Below are 6835 nucleotides of genomic sequence, written 5' to 3' on the forward strand. Positions count from 1 at the left end.
CTTTAGGAATGTACACCAATGTCCAACTGAGTAGCACTAATATCGAAGAAAATCTAGCCAGCCACCGTCGTGGATATGCGAAGAAAAAAACACGCAGGAAAGTAAGAAAAGGCAGTAAAATTAACGGCAACAAGGGCGGGTTTACTGCAGCATCTATCTTAAACGTCTGATATTAAAAATTCAATTTTATATTAGTGAGTTGGACGGAATGTCCAGTCAGGCGCCATCGACGTAGTACATACTATAGTAGGACTATAAATTAAAATAAATGCTAAATCACTCAAGATGTTAAGGAGCTGCAATGTTCAAGGAGCTGCAATGTTTTTTGTTTTGTTTTTTCAGGCGTGCCCGCTTCGCGTTGGTATGGCGAGCACCTCTAACATGCGACTCCTGCGGAACCGAAGAGACAACTGAACACATTCTGCATGTGCAGCTGTGCCCACTATGACCACTCCGGATGCGATGCCCGTTCCGCGGATGCTTTTGTGCCAACTGGACTTGACGCCATTTTCTGTAAACAAGATTCCGGGATCACGGATGTCCAGGGGGCAGAAGGAAACAAAAGCGCTGCTGAAATACCTCGAGTCAACATATCTGTGTGATATCCTGTAGACCAGGGACGTAGCCACGAGGAGGGGAGGGTATTCCTGACACGTGCACCCCCCCCCCCCCCCTTTTCGAAGTATTTTTTCGCCATGGCATACAGAGCGAACAAGGTCCATTTTAGAGGGTACCCCCTCCCCCCAAAAAGAATTGTGGTTACGTCCCTGTTGTAGACTGGATGGGCTGCCCGAAGTATCCGAAATGTGCTTGGGATTCTCTCGCCCTTCATTTTCTTATGTCCCCCTTTCCTGTTCTTTATACCTTTCACCAGTGCACGGTAGCAACCCGGACGTAGATCTGAGGATGCTGCTCTTACTCGCGATAACAGAGTGGATTATTGAGATGAAAATGTTCGTCAAACCTCTGTCATTCAAGCCACATGGTGCATTTCTTTATTTACTGTATTTTCTTGCTCGACATAACAGTATCTTCTCACTGTACGATTTTTTTTCTCGTTGTAGAAGGTTGAAGGGTTCAAATTTCCCACATGATGCTTGTCTTCAATGCACATGTGTAGCACGTGTGTGCATAGAGTGCCACAGCTACCGCTTGCCAGAGCTTACAAGCATGTCGACGCACCTTTTTTTACACGACCAAATGCATTTTGCGCTCTGATTAATTGCTTAATTAGGAAATATCGTTTAATTACCTTTTCAAGCAATGCAGCTACACGGAGAATTTCGATTAAAAAAAGTCGTATATCAGTTTGCCAAACACTGGACAGTTTCTAAGTTCATATCTATTAGGCATAGGCACGCGCATGTGGGCGGCCGCCCTCCCCAGTCCCCTATTATGAAGGGGGCGCCACGTCAGCCCTATGCATTAACATAATAGGGAGGGGAGGCTCTGCGACTCGGGGATGAAAGGTTTTGGTGACGAAAGTTCGCCTATACCATGAGGCTGATTTGTTTTTTCCGTTGTTTCCAACCACAGTGGTTTGCGCCAAGTAATTTCCGATTCAATGATTCGTTGTCTTGGAAACACAATCGCATCCTGCCGTCTCAAGAATTCCAGGAGTTCAGTCAAAAAACCGTGCTTGCGAATGTATACCAATTGACGCTTACTTGAACATTAGCTTGGCTATGTCTTTCACCACATTAAAATATATTAGAGGTCGCAAACTAAACATGCAGGCCAAGTTGCAGAGAAAATCTTTTAATTCCCAGTGGGCGTTGTCAAGCGCCCCAGAATTTCCTAAACGCAGCAGCAATTTTATGGGATTATTATTATTATTATTATTATTATTATTATTATTATTATTATTATTATTATTATTATTGTTATTATTATTATTATTATTATTATTATTATTATTATTATTATTATTATTATTATTATTATTATTATTATTATTATTATTATTATTATTATTATTATTATTATTATTATTATTATTATTATTATTATTATTATTATTATTATTATTATGTTCTACGTTTCTCAGCTTGTCATGTTGTTTTACGACTCATTCGGTACAGCGCCACCATCCCGTAAGTGCTGCTTCCTTAGTCTCTCGTGACGTCATGCACAGCACGTGACCAGCGTCCATCAAAAGTCCCCCTCTCGTGCTGTCCTCCTCCATTACAGAGGAAGGATTCCTCCGACTTATGAGGCCTAAATAAGGCCTCCAGGGAGACGTGCCCACTTATTCCAGACGTTTTTATAAGCAATACGCTGTTGCCTTATTGGATTGGATAATTCCAAACTGAATCGCCACTATAGTCGTAATGATATGGATATTTCCTTTCGAATAGCTTACGCATACGGTCGAGCCTCATCGTAACAAAGTAACATGGGGACCATCAATTAACTCGTTATATCCGATATTTGTTGTAACAGTACGTATGAAAATCTGCTCTCGCAAATCAGAAATCAGGCTCGCCCAGAAATGGCAGACACAGAAACTCATGGTTCTAGGCTTCAAACAAACTACTAATAAAGTGTTCTTACTACTAAGAAGATAAGTCTCGTCCGCCTTCTCATGGAATTTTATGTATAGACGGAAATGATAATGTGAAATTGCAACAGAAAAAAAAGTTCATTGGACAGAACAGACATGCTTTCAAATTTACTTGAAGAAGGATGTTCTGTCCGACTAGTGGCTTTTTCCGGATATCGAGTGTCTTGTTATTTAAAAAAAAAAAGTGACTGTCAATCGCCTTTTTATACTTATTTGCTTATCTTGCTTTGTGCTCTTTGCATTAGTGCTTTGTATTATTTTGCGTTGTACGCCACTTTTCGAGTTTTGAGCATCGCTAGAATCAAATACTTCTGCGATATAGCCAATATTGCAGAAGTATTTCGTTGTAGATTTTGTTATTTCGTTATGTATTCGTTATAAAAAGAATAAATGTCACATAAATGAAGCGTGACCAGCCAGTTCGCTAATAGCCAAAAATTCGCTATATAATCGTGTTACGAATTCCAACTGCATTTTTGAGGAGTGAACTGCATAAGATCGAGCGCAAAATCGGAGTAATTGAGCGACGAATTTAATGCCGGCAGCCATGAAACACGAGAGGGTGGGGAACTACGCATCCCTAGAACACTGTAATATCGCTCAAGGAACGAACGTGACCCCGCGATGCCGGAGCTCTCAAACGCGCTGGCTGCGGCTGCGCACGAAATAACGCTTCATGGCGTCATTAAATAGTACTCGCACTAGAAGCATTGCGCGCATTGCATGCCGCACGAGCGGGTTCGTCACGTGGTTTTTTTTTATTATTTCCCGGGTATTTGTAATTAGTAGAAATACACTAACACCTAACAGATATAAAGTTAAAAACCGTCTAATCTGACGTTTTGCAAACCGATCTACAACTTTCTCATTGAATTTTTTTATCTATCTTCGTTTCTTGAAAAGTTATTTAATTAAACGTACTTAATTAAACAATATTCGAAAACACAAGAAATAGTCTAACTTCAGGCAACGGTGAGCACCATACATTTGGTCGCACCGTGATTACGTGTTCCGGCATATATTTAATCTCTGGCGAAAGTTACGTGCGACACCCAGAATATATTGTGAAGCAACCCATTAATGACCCCATGCGGTCACTATAAATTGAAACAATACATCGGAATTAAAACTTCATATTTAAGAATAAGCGTCCACAATTCGAACGTTTTGCCAAACAGTAAAGTCATAGATATATATTTTTTATCTAGCCTCATATCCCCTCCAGAAATAACCAATATAAGGGACATCAAAAAGCGTTCTTTTAAATTAAACAGTTCTCCCAAATGACACTGCAGTGGGGCACCAGAGTAAATTGCTTATTCGTTACTAACGTTCCGTTCGCGCTGTCGGTAAACAAACACTTTGTACAATGTGCAATCGAAATACGGAAACACGCACTTCGTGACTATACTAATGCGTTAATATAGTTTCATATGATGTTGAAAAGACCGCGCCTTAAGGTAAAGGTACACAGTATGTGGCTCCATTTGTATTTAGCACTAATAATTAGTTCCTAATTGGAGACCAGGTCTCGAAAATTGCTTTTCGCACACACCTACACAATTGCACCACACCCAAGGTCAGAGTCATGTGCGATTAACGTCGCAAGCCTGTTCAGAGAAGAGCAGTAGGTGTTTACCGCAAATGGACAGAACAAACAAATAAAAAAAGAACACACAAAAAACAGATATCTCGGAATTTTCGTGCTATCCAGCGTTCGCAGCGAAATTTAAGTGGGCCACCAGCTGTTACGGCGAGAAATCAAAAGTTGAAATTTATGCAAGGTCCTTGTCCGTTTTGTGTTGCTGAGTCATTCGACTGACTTGTGCAGCTCCATGCAGCGCGTCGTTACATAGAAGTGTGGCAGCTTGGGCTAGTTGGTATGGCATGGCGATAGTTATAGCGCGAGAACAAAACGACGACACTGAGACTTTCGTGTCCTTCTTGTCTCTGTGTCGTCGTTTTGTTCTCGCGCTATAACTATCGTCAAGTGTCGTTAACAATTCATGCGCCTGTTTTTTTAAAGTTAGCTTCTCCACACTATTAGTGTGCTGCGCAATGAAAACATCACAACACACTGCGGTGTGTCGGCTTCACCGTATAACTGTTCGTGATGCAGCGAAGACGTAGCAAAGGTAATATTCAGCCTCGAGGTTTGGCCTGGACGGTTTACTTGACCTAACTTCCACGTCGATCTGAGTACGATTCCAATTAACAATCTATTTTCAAGCTGGTGAGCGCTGACTCGACGAAACGTCATGTCTGTTTGGGCGTCATCTGAATTACAGCTGCAAGCAATTCTTGCATGTTTTACTCGTGTGGTATGGACATGCACTATTGTATTGGACCTGACTTTTCTGTAATAATAACATATTATAATAGTTAGGATTTGACGTGACAAAACCGCGATATAATTACGAGGCTCGCCTTAGGTTGGAGGGCTCCGAAAATTTCGACCATCTGATATTCTTCAACGGGCACTGAGATCGCACAGTATACTCTACGGGCTACTACCATTTCTCACACACCAAAATGCAACCGCCACGGCATGGTTCAAACCCACGACCTTTGAATCAGGAGTCTAGCACAGGTAACAACATATCCACCACGGGGCGGATGGTTCTGCGTTCTCAACACATAGATTGTGATATGTAAAGAGGGTTTCTTTCTAACAATACACTCCTGTGCAATAACGGTAACATGTCTTGAGAAATGCTTTCTACCCACAAGAGCTGTTTGTACGTATGCATGTTTGTGACACCGGGTATATGCGTGTGTATCACTAGCCAACGCCATTCTCGCCCCATCCCTGGACACTGCCCCCTTTTGCTGGATGTGGTGGTGGCGATTTTCGGGGCCGGTGCAAATCCAAAATAAAATCGAACCATGTACATGGCAAGTGCGGCACCAAAAAAGGCATAACTGACAGATTCATATGTTACGCGGCACGTACAACGTCTGAACACTTCCTGAAATAATGAGACCACGGAGAAATGAGTATATCACTACCCCGGAACTTAGAATTGGTGTGTGAATATGCGTAGACCAACCATCACGTTGATAAAAGCGTTGTAGAAGCATAAAGTTACCTTTTTCATGCCCTTAACTTGCGTTCTACTCCGTGGATCATGTGATAATATTTGAGCGCAGGCCTCCTCCCCGTGGAACATTTTTACGGTGTGTCCATGATTTGCATGACTTATCTTGAACATTGTGGATCAGCTTTATCAGCTAACAAAGAAGGAGAAATGGAGAGCGTAACTAAAGGCAAGAAGTTTATCAGTGCTGAGAAGAATTGGCATTTGGAAAGTTGGAATTGGTTATGCATCTTCGAAATGATATTTTGCACTACCCATTTCAAAGATGAATCCTCTGTGGTGATCAAGGCTGCCCTCACACATCAGTGACTGCTGATGCAGGCAGCAAATAGTGGTCGAGAAGATAAAATGATAAGGTGAATAGTTGACTATATAGTTGTTGAAATGACAAGAACTTGCAGCGCTTTGTCGCGACAACTGTGTAGAGTCAATTGTCCTCAAATTGACTCAGAGGAAGTTAATGTCCCGGCTAAGGAAGGAAGGAAGCAAATAAAAAGGGAGAATGCAGGGAGGCTAACCAGAAGGAATGCCGGTCTGCTACCCTACGTTGGGGTATCTGACAAGGGGTGTAAAAAGATCAGAAAAGAGAGGAGGGAAAATAAGGGGAAGAAAGAGAGAGAGGGGCAGTGAATTCACTGCAACGTGTGGAACTGTTCCGCAAGTTAGAGGCGTCCCGGTTAAAAATGTGGAAAGTAAATGAAGAAAAAAGAAAGTCGTGCAGGAAAGCGCAGGGGAGCCGTTCAAGATGGTTTCGTGCAAAAGAGATTGTGCTTTGCAATGAGCTGAACATGCAGCAATATTCGTTGTTCCGCACGTGCTTCCTGGGGTCCTTGTAGTTCATCGCAGTAACTTCACTTCATTCAGATGCTGACCTGATAAGAATCACCTCATTCCGAACTGCTAGCTAACTGCTAGCTAACTATATCTTGCTAGCTAACTTTACATAGAGCCTGCACTTTAAGGCAGCGACAGTGGCGACCTTGCAGCGAAGTTCTCAGCCGGTCACGGTAGGCAGGTACACCTTGCCAGGAAGACTCCCGCATGCACCGCTTTCACCCCGGCCCTTTCTCGCGGGCCGTCGGAAGGAGCGAGAGTGATCACGTGACTCCCCCGTTTACCCTCGCCCCGACGAACCGCTTCTTCCTCCTCGGCCACCGCTCGGCGAAACGGCAGG

Source organism: Rhipicephalus microplus, chromosome 2, assembly GCF_043290135.1.
Source record: "Rhipicephalus microplus isolate Deutch F79 chromosome 2, USDA_Rmic, whole genome shotgun sequence".
In the NCBI taxonomy this organism is placed as follows: Eukaryota; Metazoa; Arthropoda; class Arachnida; order Ixodida; family Ixodidae; genus Rhipicephalus; species Rhipicephalus microplus.